Source organism: Nyctereutes procyonoides, unplaced genomic scaffold, assembly GCF_905146905.1.
Source record: "Nyctereutes procyonoides isolate TBG_1078 unplaced genomic scaffold, NYPRO_anot_genome, whole genome shotgun sequence".
NCBI classification, from domain to species: domain Eukaryota; kingdom Metazoa; phylum Chordata; class Mammalia; order Carnivora; family Canidae; genus Nyctereutes; species Nyctereutes procyonoides.
This window is the reverse complement of record NW_026575122.1, coordinates 29,454,211-29,476,260: the sequence shown is the minus strand read 5'-3', so window position 1 is coordinate 29,476,260 and position 22,050 is coordinate 29,454,211. Positions and strand designations below refer to the sequence as shown.

At 43.3% G+C, this 22,050-nt stretch overlaps 1 protein-coding gene across 6 annotated transcripts in view; it reads right to left on the bottom strand.

Annotated features, from left to right (window-relative positions):
- The window catches only part of TMCC3 (transmembrane and coiled-coil domain family 3), a 144,305-nt gene that overhangs the window by 32,169 nt on the left and 90,086 nt on the right, over positions 1 to 22,050 (bottom strand). Inside the window, exon 1 of one of the 6 annotated variants that reach the window (XM_055336352.1) lies at positions 6,951 to 7,014. The exons of 4 other annotated variants lie outside the window; for them this stretch is intronic. The gene's annotated coding sequence lies outside the window, so the exon portion shown is untranslated. Of the gene's footprint in view, positions 1 to 6,484; positions 6,652 to 6,950; positions 7,015 to 22,050 lie in introns of those variants that run through there. One more of the 6 variants, XM_055336353.1, reaches the window with a different exon arrangement.

Here is a 22,050-nt window from a genome sequence, read left to right as displayed (position 1 = left end):
GAGCCAAAGGCAGACGCTCAACCACTGAGCCACCCAGGTGCCCCCAAAGGGCAAAGTTTTTAACAAAATGAAAGAAAAGGCAGGAGTTCAAGCCTTCGCTGAAGGCTACGATTCCTTTGGTCTTTTATTTGTGGAATGAAAAGTGAAATCCTTCAATGTATGCCCAAGTTGTATTCTCACTCTAAGCCACAGTTGGAAAATATCCCAGATTCTTTTGACAGTAGGAAAGCACCACAGTATACCTAAGCACACTGTAGATCTATTATGACTCAAATTCTATCTGAAAAAAAAAAAAAAAAAACAAATTAGTAAAAGCGAGGGGGAGTTGGGGGGAAGGAAGGCATGTGAAGGATAGAAAGCTAACTGGAAACGTTTCAATGTCAGATGCTTTTCTCTTCCCTGGCAACTGTAATGAACCAAATCCTGAGTCCATACCTGGCCCAGAGCCCTAACTTCCCAAAGAGACCACAAGAACTCAGGACACTTGTTTTGAGCTTACTACAGAACTGCCTATGTGCAATTACTGCTAGAAAACTTATTAATGCTCAGTCAGAAGACTGCCTTTCTTAAGAGGCTTTACTCATGGTTCCCTGAGATAACCAATGATGAAGTGTTTTTTTTTTTTTTTTTGCCTAGTATTAGGAAAGCTGATGAACTTAGGACTCCAAGGGCTGCTAACGATGTAACAATATTTCAATGTGGTGTCCTTTATTAATTCAACTGAGTCCACCTACCTTATTCAGCATTTCAAAATGTTAAAGAACCATCTGTTCAAGATTCGCCAACTGAGAACATTATGAAACCTCATTCGGCCCAAGACATTACCCTGAATTTGATGAACTGAAATGTCTTTGATTTCTAAACTTGATGATGCTTCTGTCATTCATTACTTTAGATATTATGAACGATGTTCTCTTAAGAAGGCAACGTAGATATATATCTGTAAGTGCCACAATCCCTGTGTCAGAGAAAAAAAATGCTCAACTGCTTTTCATCCTGGATAAACATGGAGTCAACAATCAGTGAATATACATTTCATATTACAGGACTGACTCAAAGTGTTCAATCATATCTAATCAGAGGCAAAGGTATGTTTATCTTATTAACAGGCAAATTCTTCAAAGGAACAAAACTTTATATAAAACAGTGGGAAAGTGACAAACATAATTAGGTAAAATTAAATAACAAGCAGATTTGGGCACCATCACTTATTTTCCACTTCTACAACATCATTCATCAAACATTTTAATAATCCTTGCCAAGTATTCCTGTCCAAACCTGGGGAGATGATTATCTGAAAGTGTCACAAGTCTACTCTGAATGTCACACTGAGCAACTGACTGGCATTCAGTCTTTAGAACTCCTTGCTAATTCTTTCCTCCCCACTACCCAACACATCACTAAATTCTCTTTCTTTCTTGACAATCAACCCAACTCCCAGCCCCTCCCTTCTCTCCAACACTTGATACCTGGTGCAGGTCTTCAATGCCTCACCCCTGGACCACTGAGCCCACCTCCTACAGCATCTCACTGTCTCAGAGTGCCCCTCTCGGACACAGCGTCACACAGGATGCCTACAGGATGCAGCCTAAATTCATTTCATTGGAAATTAAGTCCCTCTGTGTCTTGACCTCAAACCTGTCTCTCTGGGTTTCATATTTGGACTCTGTTAACTCAACCAACTGGCCTGATCCAGACGAACTTTGATCAGGTCAAAAAGACATGCCCACGTTATTTCTACAGGCTCCCCGCAGGCAGGCAGTGTCAGCAACCTTCCACCTCTACCATCTACTTGGTGCCTGCCCACCAATGGGATAGGTATGTAACATATTTTGTCTCTAGTGCTCACCTCAATTCTACAGATTATGTTTAGTCTATCATGAGTACCACGGAAGTCAAGGACTTTGACAAGGTCACAAACCAGAGAGTAATGAGCCAGAGTTCCAACTCAGCTCTGGGGTCCACAGCCAGCATTTGTTCTAGAACCTTGGGCTTCGACTACCAAACTCAACTTTTTACTTCCCAAAACCACAGGGTTCCCTCAGTCTGGCTCAGACTAACCTTTTCCACACAAAGTCACTTCTTAACACCTCTAATCTAGAAATCAGTGCTCACTTAGAACTCCTGCTGCTCTGGGTTTCTTCCTGTAGCACTAAATCCTTTACTGCCCCATATTATTACTGATTCTTTCCCAATCTTTCTTGCAGTCCTGGAGCCTTACAATGTCTTTTGAACATAGTAGACACTCAGCTGTTTTATAACAGAGTTGTTTTGTACTTAGCTATTTCCTGTGGGTGAAATTCCATATCAGGTATGATAATTTCAGTAGCTGAATAAAAGAAATTCAATAATAAGGGCCCTTCTGAGCTCACAAACTAAAAGGATCGGATGAAATTTTAGTGGCTTGGGATCCCCGGGTGGCGCAGCAGTTTGGCGCCTGCCTTTGGCCCAGGGTGCGATCCTGGAGACCCCGGATTGAGTCCCACGTCGGGCTCCCGGTGCATGGAGCCTGCTTCTCCCTCTGCCTGTGTCTCTGCCTCTCTCTCTCTCTCTCTCTCTCTCTGTGACTATCATAAATAAATAAAAATTAAAAAAAAAAAGAAATTTTAGTGGCTTAAATATGTTATCAAAGACCCAAGCTCTATCCATTTTTTCTTTCCACTACCCCTAGGACATCTGCTTATTCCCTCACGGTGGCAAAAGAGCTACTGTGGTTCTAGGAATCACGTGTAGACAATTTCTGGCTCTAGACAAGTTATAATGCTTTTTCTTTCACATTTTATTAGGGAGGAAAATATTTTCCAGAAACTCCTCAGCAGATTTCCTCTCAGGTCCCTTTGGTCAGGACTGAGTCATATGTCCGTGCACTAGTCCGCGGAAACAAGATCTGGCATTTTCAGCCTCTACTGTAGGAGCTGGCTCAGCCAGCCAAAGAGAAACAAAAAGAGAAGGTGCTTGTACAGGCAACCTAGTGTTTGCAAACACCACTGTTAGACAAATATTAATGCAATGGTAAGCTCTATACAAAGAAACCCTTCCATAGCCAAACAGATGAATTATCATAAAAGAAATTTGCTAATCAGGGGATGCCTAGGTGGTTCAGTTAGTTGGGTCTCCAACTCTTGATTTGGCTCAGGTCATGATCTCAGGGCCATGTGATGGAGCCCTGCATCAGGCTCCACACGCAGTGGGAAGTCTGCTTCAGATTCTCTCCCTCTGGCCCTCCCTCCACTCACATGCATGTGCAAGTGCTCTCTCTCAAATAAATAAATAAATAAATAAATAAATAAATAAATAACATCTTTAAAAAAGTTTGCTCATCAGGTATAACACTCCCATTATCATACGGTGTCAACTATACTACAGGTGGGAGAGAACAGAGCTGGAATCCCTCAGTTTTTTACGCAGGAACTTGTAAATACATTCCTTTCTCTCACAAACTTAAATATCACAATCTCTACCACCACAATGGTCACCACAGGGAAGGAAGGGCAAGGAGGAAAAAGAACCTAGCTCTTTTGAGCTTCCATACAGTTCTCCAAGGAAGTATAAAAGGCAATAAAGAAATACGCAAATAAATAAAGAGATTTAAAGAACAGAAGTGATATCCAATAAATTCAGGTCTTTGCCTCTTTTCCTTATTCTTTGCTGCTGATAACAGAAGAATCTCCTTGCATCACCTCCACCACTATAATCTATTTCCAATTCTGGAATCAGCACAGACCTCTATCAAATGTGGAACCACCAAAGAAAATTCTAGTACAATGGAAAACAATGCAGCCACTAAAATGGAGGTCAATGTGAATGGGCTACCACAGAAAGCTATCCAAGCTGAACTGTTAGGGAGAAAAGAAAGATGCAGAGCTATGTCTATAAACATTTGTGCTTTAAAAGAAGTACAGTGTTGGGGGTTTTAAATATTGAAATACAAGGGTACTCTAGTTGTATGGAAAATCCTAGGGGATCCCTGGGTGGCTTAGCGGTTTGGCACTTGCCTTCGGCCCAGGGCATGATCCTGGAGTCCCAGGATCAAATCCCACATCAGGCTCCCTGCATGGAGCCTACTTCTCCCTCTGCCTATGTCTCTGCCTCTCTCTGTGTGTCTCTCATGAATAAATAAATACAATCTTAAAAAAAAAAATCTTAGAATGATATCTTAGAAACTGTGAATGGTAGTCACCTCTAGAGAACAGGGCTGGGAATCTGAGGACAGAGGTACATTTTGTTTTATATTCTTTTTTGGTAGAGTTTCTCTCTTTGCAATTTTCAGATCTTAACAAAGTTCCCAGTGTTTGTACTCTCCAAGTGAGACTAATATGCAAATACCTTTAAAATTTCATTAGCACACTTAAGATACATCCTTGTCTCCTCTTAGGCCCTAAGATTTTACTAATAGCAAAATAACATTTAAAAAAAATAGCAAAATAACTGGCCTAACTATTCAGGCTGGTAAGCAGAAGAGAGTCACGGAATGAGTATGTGGTGACTATTTGCATATAGCTCACGTGGCTTTTGAGGGCTAGACTGTTTTTGTGATTCTCAGATTTTAAAGTCTGGTTTTGCCCTTCAAAAATGGTTTCTGCAAACAACTACAAAAAAACAGTAAGGCTATCTCCTTAGGGTTAAAGTTTCTCAGGAGCTAAAAAAGGATAGGACTACTTCAATGTAAAAACATTTTTTGATGGTTCCAGAATTTAAACAAAGCAATGCTGACATCAAATTACAAGATATATTTAAAATGTTTACATTTAATGACTTCTTAAAACATCAAAAATTGTTTGACACGTACCTTAGAGACTCAGAAATCCATTTCTAGAACAAGTGCCCATGTTGAGAAAGTGTATTAAACATATTCAAAGCGGTGATGTTCACACACCACCACCACCACCACCCAGAAATAACCCAAAGGTCTACAGGCAATAGAATGAATATATATATACCAAGTGCATTTGTACAGTGGTATGAGATGAACCAAAGCTATAGGAATTAAAAAACATAAATCTTAAAAGAAGCAAATCAAAGAAAACCACATACAATATGAATTCCACTCTCTAAAGATCAAGTGCAGGCCAACTCCTATTTAGGTATAAACACATAGGTGGTGAAATGATAAAGTAAGGGAATGGTTAACACGTACATGTACAGCATGACCTCTTGGGAGGAGGGGAGGCTTATGATAGAGGGTTACGCAATCAGGGAAAAAGTCATAGGGTCAAGTTCAATTTCTTACCCTGGGTTTTTAGGTGCAGGAGTGTTTCATGTTTTTTTTTAATGGATTGTCTTTTATGTATAATATTTCACAATTTACAAACATTTAAAAATAAAAACCCTGGGGTAAGTTACATAGTATAATAAACTGTGGGTACGCATGTGTGTTTAAGTTACTTGATAAGTTAACATCTGTCTTTTAATCCTACTGGTCTATCTCTGGCTCTGTACTTAATTCCTGGGTAATAATGTTAAAGTCTAAATTTGAGGGCCTACTTGTGATCTGGACTTAAAGGCCTTTGGGTCACCCCCTGCAGTGGGGCCCAACTTGGTCTTCCTGGGTCACATCCCAAAGTGTAAAGGATGTAATCAAGGCAGAGAGACTCTCAATTTCCCACAGGTTACAGATGAACCTGGAGGCAGCCTGCAAATTAACCTTGCTTGCACTTGAGACAACCCACTCTTCCTGGGCCAGCTGCAGGACTGGATCCAGGAGGAGGAAGGGGGGGGGGCCTGCCCACATGAGAAGGCTTCTCCTGAAAACCCTTGTCCACAAGCAGTTGGCAAGAGACCCCTCCTTTTGAACAGCCTGTCACAGAAGGCAGTAGTAGTAGTTTTACAAGCAGTTCTCTGTAGTACGGGTGGCAATTTTCCCATTTCATTCCAACTCAAACTGTACATGACCACTTCGCTCACAAAACTATGAGGCTAAGATGCTCTGTTGTTAGAACAATGGGCCCTCCATTTTTTTTTTAAGTAACAGAAATTTAATCTCTAAGATGTAAAAGATCGAATGATAAGCAGAAAAGTCTTCTAACTTTCCATACCCCTCTTCTAGCCCCAATTATTTGTTTCTAAAGGCTGGGGATCATTACCAACAGGTAGCCCACCTTTGCAATGTTCTAGATCAACCTTTGATACCAAACTAATTGGAAAAAAAAATTACTTGAATAAATGTGTTCAAGCATTTTAATGTCTAGGAAACCAAAGAAAGAAAGATTATATATATTTTGTAGCAACTGTGCCACAGAAACTTTCCATGGCACGGGCACACCTACAAAGTCACAAATCGAATGCGAATTCCCACGCGATCATGCAGCTCCCAGGGGCAGAACTCCGCTGAGATGGAACATTTCCCACCCCACAGGGAGTCCAGCCTTCGTCACCATGGGGTGGTGGGAGGAGCCCCGGTGGTGCAGATGTACACTTCCCCACTGCCGCTTCCTCTCCCAGCCCAGAGCTCGGAGGAGACCGCCACCACACCCGTCTTTCTCACCGTAGACTGACAGTGGCTGACACTGTCCCACAAAATCTGTTTCACGGAGTTTGAAGTTTCCAGGAAAGGGAAGGATATCCACTTGTCAAAGGATCTAGTGCAAAGTTAGATCCAATCCAGTCCGGTTAGAGCCAGGATTACTTTCAAATTGCCAGGGAAGTGGGTGGAAAACCAGCTCGTTTCCAGCCAGCAGCTGGCATACTCAAACCCAGGTATTTGTCCATCTCTTCAATCACATGGGCTGCATTTACATTTTGAAAAGGATCTAGCAATACAGGTTTTGGTGGTTCAGTTTAGGCAATTTAAATACCTAGAAACCCACTAGGCAATTAGGGAGGATTCGGGGCAAGGATAAAAATAATTTGCATTTCTTTCAAGCACCTCATAAACTGGTAGTGACCACAAAGCTCTACAATCCATATTTGCACAGGCCGGCTGGGGAGGGAGAGCAGGTGAAGAGACTTACCAACACCACACAACAAATCAGACAGCAGCCCAGGGCCCTCGACCAGCTCACCTTCCAGCTCACCTTCCTGCCTGGGGTGTGTGGGTGCGGCCGGCAAGCAGGCCAGATACTCCGACGGCACCGTCGTGTGACTCACCGTGGACTTTGGAGACACTGCCCACAGGTCTCTGGGTATTCCCGGGATCGCCTCAGGGAAGCTCCACGCCCCGCACAGCAACCAGTACAAGGGCCAGCAGTAACACGCCCTGTTCAACCCAGCGCCGGGCCGCACAGCGTGGAGCGGCACAGGGGAGGGCCCGCTGCAGGGGGACCTGCTCCCGCACAGGTGTGGGGGGAGGACCCCAAAGACCTGAAGACCCGCAGCCCGGCATGCCTCGCTCGCCGATGACAAAAGCTCCATCGGACTATCTCTGGTTGGGCAGAGTCCGTGCAAAGCGGTGAAGCGAGCGTAGGAAACAGCAACACGAATGATGGTGACGCCAGCAGCAAATGGGCCCAGGGCCTGGGGAAGGGAGCAGTGACGGGAGTCGGGAGACTCTGCTCTGTCGCCTCATTCATGGGACAGACGCTCCCTGGTGCCTCTGCGTGTCAGGCACAGCGAGCGGGCTCAGCACCCCTGCCCCCGCCGTCGGACTAGCCTAGTCACAGGGCAAAAACGGTGGCCTCTGATGAGTGCCAGGGGTGCGCTGGTGCCCGAAGGCAGCACAGGGCGGGGGTGGGGGGCAGCAAGGAGGAATGGGCAAGGGGACGAGGGGGATGCACAGCTGTAAGAGAGAGACCTGTCACTTGGGGTGAATCTGAGCCCTTCAGCCACACAGCAGGGAAGGACTTGGAGGACTCAGGGTGAGGCAAAGAAGGCAGAAGAGGGTCGACAGACAGGGATCAGACCTCAAGGGTTCCCATGAAATCGGGCTAGGGTGTTCGGATCTCCTCCCATAGGCCACAAGGCAGGTGCTCCTGGGATTAGGAGGACCAGATCCCAGTTTCAGACAAGTCCCTCCGAGGGAGCAATCCGGGTGGACACAGTGGCATCTGCTGGAGGAGTCTCAGGCAAGAGTGGGCAAAGGCCGGAGAGGGCAGTACGGGAAGGAAAGAACAGGGCCTGGGGTACACCCAGGGGGCAGCATCAGAAAGAGGCACCAACGGGACAGGAGACCAAAAGGGAGAAAAACCTCACTTCACTCTCGTTCCTTCTGGTGGCCCCTGAGATCCTTCACGAGACAGAAAACTAGAGAGAGGCAGAAGGAGGACACTGGGCGCGGAGGAGGGGTCAGCTTCAGACTTGGGTGGATCTGAGGTTCCTGCGGGACATCCAAGCACAGGTGTCCAGGTGAACCCTCGGAGAGAGGAAGGGGCTGGCGACACGGGCCTGGAGCAGCCAGCAACAGTGCCTGGCCACTTACCGAGGGGATGCACACGGACTTTAAAGGTTAGGCAGATCTGATCAAATCCCCGCTGCCATTTAGTAGCTATATGACCTTGGGCAAGGAAATTCATCTTTTGGAGACTTTGGTCTCATCTGAGGAAATTCCTCCTAGAAATTAATGAAATCAGAAAAGGCCCTTATGTCATACTAGACACAAGATATTTCATATTTCTCTCTTGCCCTTTTGTGATTATATACTGCCTCGTGTTATGATAATTCAAGTACTAACCCTGCTACAGGTTACAAGCTTTCCTGCTGCCAGTCATTCGTCTGTAAATCCCTTTTGACCTTCCTTGTATGAACAGATTCTCAAATATTTGAATTGCCATAAGTCGCATGAAAAATCAGGCCAGAACGGTCAGAGGACCTGAGGTTTCCTGCCTTCACGTCAAATAACAAATGCAAAGATTTAAAAAATGTTGAGCGGTTTTAGGGGTATCGATTTAATTCCGTGTTGCGGGGGTGTGTGTGATGGAAGACAAAAAGGGCACTGGGGTTTGGAAAAGAGAATGCTGTCAGTATAAAAAAGCCTAGTTCACGTAACAGAACTTTACTCTCTACGTAAAACTATACTGTAATATTCAGAGGAAGAGTGTCTGCCAAAGTTAATATCATGTAGCCTCTACCCTCTCGCTCAGTTCAGGTAAAGGTCTTAAACAAATGTTAAAAATAAATCTAGCAAATGGATCTTGCCTTAAACTAAATGTTAAATCAATACCATACTTTTTATGTAAGAAAAATATATTTTCTCTGGACTCATTTTACATATTCTATTTATGACTTGTAGAATGAACATTTAAAAACTACAATATGATTTAAAAATCAGACTGCCCACCAAGGCATACAGAATTCAATTCCACATAGCCAAGCTCCTTCAGTTTTCTTCTGGTTTTGCCTTCAAATTTGAGCTCCGATTTGTCTTACCTATTTTTGTGGCTGCCTTCCTGGTCTGAGTATATATGTTGGTCACTGGACATTTTCTGGTATCGCCAACTTACTTGCTAAAACACATTCACAACCACCTCCTCCTTCCTTCCTGGTCCTTCCCTGGTAGCTTCCGACACTCATGCTTTCAGCCACAGCCCAGCTCTACACACTCACTTCATGTCTGTGTCATAAATATCTCAAAATTACTAATCGAGTTTCTGATACGAAATTACTTGATCATGGCCTCCAGGTTCTATAGTATTTAGTTTAATCATTTGGATTAAACATAGAGAATGATTCAATTCAGAGCTATAGTCTTCGGAACTTGTTTTACTCCTGGATATCTTCCACATGAGCACATGTGGCTTGGTTCGTTCAACCATGATCGGTTTGAGAGGGCGCTTTGGTCCCTGAGCGCTGAGACAGATTTTATCAGTTAAATTGGTCAAACTTTGAAAAGACATTCTGTTCCCATCTTTCCTTATTTAAAAGACACATATTCCTTGACCCAACAATTTTGCTTTTAGAAATTTAACCATATATGGTTACAGAAAAAAGATGTACAAAAATATTCAGTACAGTACTGCAAAGCAAAAAAACATGGGTAAAAATTAAAAAATCACCCTAGAAGGAACTTAAGTTGTATATCAATAAGAGATTGGTTAAGATTGGTTAAATAAATAATGGATATATACATTTGTACAGAAAACATTTCTGTAAGGATATATAAAAAATGTAACAGTGCTTATCTCTGGGTATAAAGATCATATGTTAGAACATTTTCTACCTTATGTCCTTTATAGGATCTTTTTCCTATAAACTTGCATTCTTTAAGTTAGCTAATAGGGGAAAAAAGTGAACCTTCATAATTTAGGCTTAAAGTGCTACTAAATTCTTCATTTAACAGTGTTATTCAATCTCTGTTAAACAGGAAATAAAACAAGGCACAAACAGAAACTCAAGAGAGCAGATACACATTAAAATGTGTTTGCTCCAACAGCTAATGATTTTATCATTTAACTGTAGGAACTCTTAAAAGTCTCAAAAGATCAGTTTTTTTTTTTCCTCAAGCACCTGCTATATGTGTTATAGACCCTTCTATAATCTAAATGGCTTGATTTAACTATGGACCTTGTGCTAAACATGTGTTTACACTTAAAATCCATTTTACTCTGAAAATTGGGGTGAGAAACCCACCTTTGTCAAACCTTAAAATACACACACACCCTCAAATTAAAAAAAAAAAAAAAAGACTGATGCCCAGTCTCTTTATAGGACTTACTGAATCTTTGGGTTTGAGAGTCCAGTCTCTGTGCTTCAAACAACTTCCCCAGGCTAAGCCCTATGTTGCTGGTACTGCCTCGTGCACATAGGAAGTAACTATGCTAAGCAAATACTTAGTCTTATCCATAGGAACGCAGCACAGACTAAAAATTCTGTGAACAAAGGTGTTTGCTATTGCACACTCCAAGATTTTAAAACAAATAACTTTTTAAAAATGATTTTTTAAATTTATTTAGAGAGCACGAAGGTGGGGGGAGGTGGGTAGGGCAAAGGGAGAAAAAGAACCTCAAGCAGGCTCCATGCTCAGCACAGAGCCCAAAGTGGGGCTGGATCTCATGATTCAAGATCATGACCTGAGCTGAGATCAAGAGTTGGATGCTTAACTGAGCTGAGCCACCCAGGTGCCCCTAAAACAAATAGCCTTTTAAAAAAGTGATATGGAGGGGGCACCTGGGTGGCTCAGTGGCTGAGCGTCTGCCTTTGGCTCAGAATGTGATCCTGGGGTCCCAGGATCGAGTTCCACATCGGGCTCCCCAGAGGGAGCCTGGTTCTCCCTCTGCCTATGTCTCTGTCTCCCATGAATAAATAAATAAAATCTTTTAAAAAAGTGATACGGAGTTTGGAGCTAGCACTGGGTATATGCAGAACCCTCAGGCCTGGCCATCCACCCAAGACTTCCGGCTCATTTGGGGTTGTCAGGGGCAATATGGGGAAGAGTCATCTTTGGGGCTGGGAGGGAGTTCAAACAGTGTTTTCAAATTATAGCCTCAATCTGATTCCTGGGCCCTGCCTAGACCAGGGGTGCAGGGGCAGAACCTGCAGATGCGCATTCGACAGCCTCCCGTCTCCCTCCCACCTCCACTCTATTCTTATGCCCAAGTAAAGTTTCATAACTACTAAGCCAGTCTGGTATTGCCTGAACATCCAATTGTAAGATCACCTCAGGCCCCTGCCACCCAGCCCCACCTCAGACTTAGTGATTCAAAAATCTCTAATAAAGGTTTCATGTGTTAAACCAATGCTCCCAAGTTATCCCTATAAACAGGGATGTTTAAACCGGGACATATCAATTCAGGTCAAACTCATTTTTAAGATAAAGAAACCAAGGTGCAATAAACTTAAATAGTTTCCCTAAGGACTTAATACCTGATTAATGATAGCTGGGACACCGAAAATCTGGTGAGCTGATCTTTTCCTCTTAGACCAACAGTACTTATTAATGTTTATCGTGAGTACCTGTGCAGGTTCTGATTCAGCATGACGAGGCTGGACGTGAGTGACTCACGACGTCTGATCCCAGGAGGCATGTCAGAACCTCCACCTGCCCCTTGGAGTTTCTCCACTTTCAGTATCAGGAGGAGGAGACAGAGAAAAACAGCACAGGGGATAGAAAAGTAAAGACAGCGCTACACATTCATAACCAGGTGAGGAGGATACGAAAATCTTGTTCTTTCTTCGCCAACTGTGAGGGCCTCAAGCAAAAAGGACTCCCGATTAAACACACACTTTGGGTTAGAGCCTCAGCCTGCATCTTGCCGTGGGGGAGGGACGGGGGCGTCTCCTACAGGGATGCTACCACGGCATCCTGGAACCCGTCTCTCCACACCCCTCAACGGGGCGGGGGGACAGAACCCCCAGCCGGGAGAATGCACACAGCAAGTTTTAATTCAGAGGGAGTTCAATCGAGTTATAATTGCCTCTAATTGGCCCTCCCACATGGTCTCACAATTTACAGCTGTAATCAGTTTCCTGAAGAATGAGCTAAATTTCTTTTCTACCTTTGAAATCAGAGAATCGTCTCCAGTTAGGTTCTTACGATTACTGTTTTGATTTCTTTTTTAATATACCAAGATATAAAAAAAAAGAATGAATGAACGAACAAAAGCAAAGATGCAGGCAGATCCTTTGGAAATAAGCGCTGATCCCTATGACCTAATGATAACCCAGTGGGATTCAAATTTGTAACGGGGACTGATGCCAAGTCGGGGAACCGTTCTGTTCCAGGGCACACCATCCAAAAAAACACATTCATCTGGTCACTTTCCATACTCCGATTTTTATCTTTCTTGGCATGCTCGACTCTTCTCTAATAAAGTCACAACCCTCTGTTGCCATGGAACCCAGTCAGACATGGAGCCTGTTACTATGACTTCACTGCGAATCTAAAAAAAGACCCAGTGACCAAAAGAACAGCCCTTTCTTTAAAAAAAAAAAAAAAAAAAAAAAACCTCAAAGCAAAGAGGCTCCAAAAAAGGACCCAACCCTTTTACATCCACTGAGGCTAAGCTTTCATGCAGGCTAACTTGAACTCTTGGGACAAAGCTAGCCAGTGTTTTATAAAAATTTTTCAGCTGGGACATTCCATAGAAGACAATTGTGTAAATAAGTACCTGGCAAAGGGGGTAAAACTGTTCTTAGGATTTCTTCTTTTTGTTTTTAATTCTAGGCAAGCTTCCTTAAATTTGAGTACCTGCTTAGCAAACATATGTCAATCAGCAGCTACCAATTTGCAATATTCATTCCATTAATACTTAATTTTTGCCAAAAAGCCTTTTCTTTCTCTGTAAAGATAAGCAAAGTGGTACAACTGATCCTACAATCTGTCATATCTGGGGCTGGACTAAACCTGCAGAAAAGAATGTAAGACTAACAGCAGAGCGACTTGAAAGAGAATTAACATCTGCGGAGTGCCTACCACGTGCCAGACACTTTCACGTCTTCGTGGGAACCCAGCCACAGAGTGCTCCCATATCTCTCTTACAAATAAGGTACCAGGGCTCCGAGAGCTTAACGGCTTGCTCCAGCTGCCATGCTAGAACAGCGTCTGCCTTCCAAAGCCAAAGCTACTCAATCATTCAACCAACATTCATTTCTGGCTTCACAGGTGCTATGTCTTTTGTTCAGCGTCTTGTTCTCTTCGAGAGAATTCGCAGCCTGTATAGCTTGTCTGTGAAAACAGCACAGGGTCTATCTGTACTGGCCCAAAGGGTCTGGCTGTACCCATTTATAATAAGTACCATATCTGCAAGGCAGCAGTTAACCTTTGGGAGAATCATTAGTAAATGCCATGGCCCCTTAAATAAGATTACAAGAGGCCAGACATGTATTACCATTCCTCAAAAGACTGGCTGCTAACTAGGCCTTCCAACCATGGACTCTGCAGTGGGGAGAACTCTGAAGCTCCAGGTGCCTGGTCTTGGGCAATTTTAGTAATGAAGTAAAAGCCATGCCATGCAAACTCACAATTATTTTACCCAACACTGGTTTTGCATAACTGGCTTCAAGAAACGACTAGAGTAAGAAAGAATTTGGGGGCACCTGGCTGGCTTAGTCAGAAGAGCATGCAACTCTTGAACTCAGTGCCATGAGTTCAAGCCCCAAGTTGGGTGTAGAGCTTACTTAAAAAAAAGGGGGAGAATTAAGGAAGAGATATATAAAAGCATGGAAGTTATTTTAAAAGTTATATTATTAATCATACCAGCCTTTTCAGCTAGAGACATTCAACCTATCTCATCATATAATGACTACAACTACTTCCATTCAAAGAAATGTCAAAAACCAACATAAGACCACAAAGAGATGCTATTTCACACCTGCCGGAAGGGCTGGAATCAAAAGACAGGTAGAGAGAAGCGCTGGTGAAGATGTGGAGAAACTAGAGTGCTCGTCCACAGTAGGTGGGGATGTGGTAAGAATGCAAACTGGTATAGATGCTGGGAAGACACTCTGACAGATCCTCAAAAGGTAGAGCCCAGAATTCCCAGAGGAGCCGGCAATTCTACTCCTAGGCACAGACTCAAGACAGAGGAAAGCATATGCCACACAAAAACTTATACATGGATGTTTATGGCAATATATGAATCCCAAGAACCCCAAACTGGAATCAACCAACCCAAATGTTTGTCAGCTGAGGAGTGGATCGACAGCATGTGGGACAGCCATACAACAGGTTATTTGGCAATAAAGAGCAGTGACATGCTGACATGTGCTCCAACACGGATGAAGCTTGGACACTTTATACTGAAAGAGGCCAGACACAAAAGACAACATTACAGCTGATTCCATTTACAGGAAATGTCCAGACAGGCAAATTCAGAGGCACAGAAAGTAAAATTTGTGGCTGGGGTTTGGGAAGGGAGGAAATGGAGAGTGACTGCTAAGGAGTATGGAGTTTGTTTCTGGGGGTGATGAAAATGTTCTAAAATGGATTGTGGTGATTGCACAACTCTGCAGATACACTAAAAATCATGAGGTCATACTTTTTTTTATATGCTTTTATTTTTATTTTTTATTTATTTTATAAAGATTTTATTTATCCATTCATGAGAGACACAGAGAGAGAGGCAGAGATGCAGGCAGAGGGAGAAGCAGGCTCCCTGCGGGGAGCCTGACATGGGATTTGATCCCAGGACTCTGGGATCACGACCTGAGCCCAAAGGCAGACACTCAACCACTGAGCCACCCAGGTGTTCCCAGTCATTCACTTTTAAATGAGGGAATTGTATGTGCATTAATATCTCAATAAAGCTGTTATTTAAAAGAACAAAAAGGGGAAAAAAACACAACCAGTTTTTGGTTTGTTTTGTTTTTGGTTGTCCTGTTTAAATAAGAAAGCTCAAGTGACAAGACTGCCTGACCTGGGACAGGTTGCTGGTCTCTGGAGAGTGTGCCTCATTAAGGAAACAATGATCATGCCTGAACCAGATGCTCTCTTGCAGCCCCCTCGAGGTGGAAAATCACTTGGATGAAAACCTCTCAGTGTTCAAACAAGGGGAGTCAGACCCCACCTGACTCCCAGGCCAGGACCTATCCTACTCTAGCAGAATCTTTTCAAGCTTCCTTCATCTGATTCTATCCTTCACCCCAGTCTCCACTCCTCAACCGATTTCTGAGCACCTGCTTGCTACATGCAAGTATTGATGCTAGACTGTTTTCATGACCTCTAGTTCACAGTCCACAGGGGAGATAAGAATTATTCCCATTCTAACAGGTGTGGAACAGACACAAGAATTATACAGGTGGTCAAGCGGCAGAGAGATGATCTGAACTCAAAACCAGTCTGGGCTGTTTCTCTTACTCCTACACCTTGGTTTTTCAAAATGGCTCCACAGGCATATTCTTGGAACTTCCATGGGTTTGCAACAATTTTAAATGACGTATTTATTTGGATGGCAAAGAATATTAACGTAACCATATCTGGGAGATCACAGAGATAACTAGCTGCTAACCAAGTACTATCTTGAGATTTCAAGACCTTCTGTTCTTCTACTCCTGCTGGGCCCAGGTATCAGTGCTTCTTTAGTCAATAGGAAACACGATGACAGACCATATCAGTTTCCTGGGACTATACCACAGATGGGTGACTTAAAACAATGGATACTTCTTATTTCAGTTCTGGAAGCCTGAATTCAAGGTGTCAGCAGGGCCATGCTCTCTCTGAAGGCACCAGGGAAGGAAGCATTCCAGGCTTCTCTTCCAGTTTCTGGTAGTCTCATCAGGCACTCATTTGGCCTGCAGATAAATCACACCAATCATCAGTCAGTCCTCACACCACAGGTGCTCCCCCTGGGTCTTCACATCACCTTCCTTGTGTGCACACCTGTCTCCAAATTCCCTCTTTTTATAAAGAGACCAGTCATATTGAGCCATAGACCATCCTAATGACCTCATTTTGATTTGGTTCCTTCTGTAAAGACCCTATTTCCAAGCAAGATCCTATTCTGAGGTACTGGGAGGGCTTTGTAAAGGACAAACTCACTCCTGTGTCTTCTCTCACACTACTCCACCACACAATCCTCCACCAGCTGGGTACCCTACAATTCAACTCAACTCTGACACTATCTACCTGTAGACACCATCAGATCACACAGGTTAAGGCTTCGGTACTGCAAGCCTGTCAACCCCTGCTTCGGCCACCAATCCCCAGTCCAGATTGTTACCTGTGTTTCTGACCTACTGGCTAGATACTGGAGGTTCCCATCACTTTCTCCTTGGCTTCCATTAATTTGCTAAAGTGGCTCACAGATGCAGGAAGACATTTACTCGATTACTAGTTTAAAGGATATAACTCAGGAACAGCCAAATTGAAGAAATGCACAAGGTGAGGTCCAGGGAAAGGCTCTCTGGGAGCCACACTCCATGAATCTCCAAGTGTTCATCAACCTGGAAGCTCTCCAAACCCCAACCTTTTGGGGTTTTATGGAGGCTTCATTATGAATCCATGCGAGATTAAACCACTGGCCATTGGCGATTACGTCAACCTCCAGCCCCTCTTCCCTCCCCAGAGATGGGAGGCAGGAACTGAAAATTTCAATCTTCTAATCAAGGTTGGTTCCCCTGGCAACCAGCCCCATCCTTAAGGGCTTTCCAAATGTCACCTAATCAGCAAACTTGACTGCGTCTGAACAGGGCTTGCTATATATAAATAACGAAAGACACTCATTTCACTTGTATCATTACAGTCACTTAGGAAATTCTATAGGTTTGATGTGAAGAACTTTGTGTTGGAGATGGAAACAAAGACCAAATATATACAAATATATACAGTTGACCCTTGAACAAGAGGAGCTGGAATGACGCAAGTCCATTTACATGAGGATTTTTTACAGTGTGGTACTGTGTATATGTATTTTCTCTTCCTTAGGATTTTCTTAGTAACATTTTCTTTTCCCTAGCTTACTTTATTGTAAGAATACAATATGTAATACATATAACCTATAAAATATGTGTTAATCGACTGTTTAGATTATCAGGAAGGCTTCCCATCAATAATAGGGCACCTGTAGTTATTTGGGGGAACCAAAGTTACATGTGGATTTTCCACTGTAGGAAGGGGAGTGTTGGTGCCCCTAACCCTGCATTGTTCAAGGGTCAACTGTATTTCCTATTGTAAATCACAACATCACAAACTTCAATATACCTTTTTGAGGGGACGCAATTCAACCCTGACTTTAAATGTAAATGATGCAGCATTTCCAAATGAAGGTCAAAGGGTCTCCCAGTGAAAGAAAGTGTCATACACAGAATTTTTCTAACAGAAGAGTTAACAGATTGAGCCTTTTCACATTGTAACAGGTAACAGAAGCATTGCAAATGCAAAAAAAAAAAAACTTGCCCTGAACTGATTCAGATTATCTGTATATTAAGCTAGTGTTAACTTAAATTGTTACTATCTCTACATTTTATATGCATTCGAAAGTTTTCATAATAAAATGTTCAAGAAAGATTTCCTTAGACTGTTGAGGAAATCTGCTAATGACCTCTTTATTCTTAAAGAACACCTAAGTAAAAACACCAATTAGCATCTCTGAACAAACACCTCTCTATAAGCCAAGAGCAGGGAAAAGATAAATTTTAAAATGTGAAAATACGTGTACACATCTTCCTAATTAGACTTCTTTTAATAGCAAATGTAGCCAATGTCTTGTCATTTGATGTCCTTAAACAATGAACTCTGAAAAGAAAGTCCTGTTATGTTACCTGTTGGAGTGTATAAGCCCAAACATGGCACTAGTATCTATGCATGAAACTCTTACTTCATTCTTTTCTTCCTTCTTTCCATTTCTCTATCTATCCAAACACTGTGCATTTTGGGCCAAGCACAGGAGATACTGACTTTCTGGTGTGGAGAGAGACAAGTGAACCACAAGGACAGGAATATGAAGGCTCAAAACAGACTTGGGCATGGGCTGGGTTGGGGGGGGCACCCAAGTCAGGTGGTAGGTGAGAACGAGTGTCACGGAAGACCCTTTCAGTACATCATCTTAGAAGCCTTCAACACCCTTCTAAGGAAAGAATTATACTTATTTTTTTTACATGAGGAAACTGGCTCAAATGGATTGAGGAAATAGTCTAAGATGAGCTCACAGAGCATATAAGGATTTAGAAACCAGGCCTATCATCCACAGAGCCCTGGTACCACACTGCCCCCCTCACAGCTCTAGGCACAGGAAGTGGCCTGCATTTAGAAAATCTGACCACTTCCCATCACCTCCACTGCCAGCGTCCTCATCCAAGGCACTGTCACCACACCCCAAGGGTCTCTCTACACCAGCTCACACCCACCTTTAATCCAAGAGCCAAGGCCTCCCATTACCCCTTGGACCTCGTGTCCTTACTCACTCTGCTCCTGCCACATGACTTCTTTGATGCGCCTCAGGTACGACAGGTATACTCCTGTCCTGGTATCCCCTCTCCCTGGAAGGCAATTCCCCATACAGAGCTGTAGAGCTTACTTCCTCAGATCCTCCCTCAATGACGTCTCTGGGAAGAGCTTTCCTTGAGGTTCCTATTTACAACTACTTCTTTCTACCTCCATCCCTGGGGCCTCCCCAGCCCCCTTACTATGATTTGAGTTTGAACACTGTACTTGCCATCATTTAACATACCGTATATTTTACCTACCAGTCTGGTCTGTCTACCTTGCCTTACCAGAATATAAGAGAGTGATTTTTGTTTTGGTTCTGGGATGCCCGGCACATAGTAGGTGCTCAATTCATATTTGAATTGAGCGTGAATTAGGCTGAAAGCAGAATGGTTATGGGCAGGATTCATATCTGGGCTGCTTATGAATGGGTTCTTCCACATACCACACTCCTGACGTGGTGAAAGGGAGTCAAGAGGAGACAACTGCACAGTAGGGGTAGGAAGAAACCAACCCAAGGTTTGCAAGGGAACTCATTCTTAAATCCAGTGCCATGAAAAGGTGCCTAAGTGACTCCTTTTCTGTGCCACAGGCTGTAGGGACACAGGTACCATCAATCTTGATGTTACTGTTCAAGGAAGCACATTAGGACCAGTGGTCCCAGAGCTGTATATCTCAGCATCTCCTGAGTCTACAGAGTGATGGACAGTGAAGAAGCAAGCCCGACAGGATTACACAGAGCAAAAGAGCAGAAGTCTTCAAAGGATGGCGAGTGCAATACTCTTCTCTAGGAAGGAGCCTGTGCCAGTGCGTGTCTGCCAAATTCCAAACTCATCCTCATTCTAGCCCCTTATATAAGTCTTGGCCATGTGTATTAGACCGGGTGGGGGGTAGGAGTAGAAATGGGGTGACATCATCATCATCATCATCATCATCATCATAGGAATTCATAAGCACCTGACTTCATAAAGTTCTATAAGGCACTAGGGTGCCTTTCAGTTCTGAAAGTCTATGAAGGAACTGAAGTCATTGCAAAGCTGTTTCTGAGAAGCAAATAAAACCCTGCTGAGAAATGTACTATACTTCCCTGAGTTTACGTCAGTCTGTTTTCTTTAGTGAGAAAAAAGGTGACTGGTTTAGGTTAGGAAGGCAACGTTCCACTATAAAAACCTGCTGGTTGCCATGACAATTAACAGCTCTGTTCCTCCCTTTTCTGCAGCATCCTTCTTCCGAGTGAAATCAAAGAAGCTGTGACGCCCATGACTTAGTATTTCCTCTGCATGAGGACAGCATATACATACACAAAATACATTCCAAAGGGCTAATCAGAGGTGAACTGAAATCTGCGAGATTGGTACCATCTGTCCTCCTCTGCCAACAGCATCCTATAAACAACTATCGGGAACAACCCCGCAGCAGCGGGTGAGAAGGGAGGATGGGCCGGAAAGGCTGAACAGCTGACACCTACTCCTTCTGGTCTGGAGCCTCCCAGAGCGGGCTCTGGATCAGTTCTTTCCAGAAGGGTCCATGTGAGGCCAGGGCTCCCTGGAGCACTATCATTATCTTTCTGCAGGCTGTCCTCCCCAGCCCGAGGTCCCCAAGAGCAGTGCCCCCGTCCCACTGACCTCAGGGCCTAGAGGAGCACCGGGCAGACAGGAAAGCATGCAGGACAATGAAGGGGGCTCTGGGATGAGGCAGAGGGCTGCTCCTAGCCTGTTTCAAATAGGCGCTGGGTGAGAAAAAAGCCAGGGGAGAATTCTAGATTGGTGCTCTAGGGTGTGTAGCTTGAGGGTATCTACAGCACAGTCCTACTACTGGTTTCCATCACTGTAGTCCTGAGTCTTGACCACTGAGCCTTCCCCAGATCCAGGGCAAAACAACAGGTAAATCAGAAAGTTATAGCACTGATGTGATTTACCTTCTCAAGATAAAGGTTCTCATCAGGTAGCTACATTTCACTGCAAATATGTTTGTTATAGAAAAGCTATGAAAATACTGACAAGCCAGAGGAAGGAAAACCAAGTACCCATTATTTTACTACCCAGAGATAACTGGTGTCTACACTTGGGTGTCTGTGTCACTATCCCTTCAGATGATGAAGCAGTTCACCCAATGGTTAGGGGGCAGGGGCTCTGGAATGCAGACCCAGCCAGGTTCAAGTCCCACACTTCTCACGTCTTGGTGGTGTGATCCTGCACAAGTCATTTACCGGTCTGAGCCTCTGGTCTCCGTCCATAAAATGAGGATCACTGTACCTCCATTTCGGCGCTGTTGTAAGAATGTCATAACCTATGTAAAGGCTTTGTCACAGTGTGGACAGAGCCACTTACTTAGGCTAGCTCTATCAATATTCTATTTGCTCAAAAATGAGTTTTCTGGGCAAATATTTTGGAAATTTTTTCAATTAACATAAAAGCACGACCCACTGACATATCAACAAATATACTTCTATACATTTGATGTTTTTAATTCTGAAACAAGAGCTTACATTAGACCTGTGGTTCTTTGTCTTTTTTATTTTTTAAAAAAGATTTTATCCATTCATTCATGAGAGACAGAGAAACAGACAGACAGACAGAGAGGCAGAGGGAGAAGCAGGCTCCACGCAGGAGCCCAAAATGGGACTTGATCCCAGGCCCCCAGGATAACACCCCGGGCCAGAGGTGCCGCTAAACCACTGGGCCACAGGGACTGTCCTTCGTCTTTTTTAAAGGTCATCTGCCACCAGTAAGAACCATTCCAAAGAAAGTTATGGAACTTCTCCTCAAGAAATACATGCAAATATACAAAAACCACAGACCCTAGGTTAAGACATAGAACACTAATTTCATGCATGTTTTTATAATCTTCTGAAGGAATAAAACATTTGAAAAGTAACAGGATTACAAATTAATGTCCTAACTGTAAAAACTGATGCTCTAAACTTTCCATAATGCTGTAGTAGTGACATGAGAAAAACGGATAAATTCAGTCACACAAGAAGCATGGAATTTAAGTCATTTTTCATCTCTGTTCATATTTGCATACTTTAGTACTCCCAAAAACATACTAATACTACTTATCGCTAAAAAGGAATACAGTACTGACACAGGCAACACTGAAGAATGGTAAAAGCATTATGCTAAGTGAAAGAAGCCACACTCAGAAAGGCTACATATTAATTCCATTTATAGTGTACTCTGGAAAAGACAAAATCACGACAACAGAAATCAGATCAATGGCTGCTGGGGACAAGAGGGTACAAAAGGGAATTTTCTGGGGGTGATGGAAATACTCTATCTTAATTGGGTGGTAGTTACAAGACTGTGTCATAATTCATA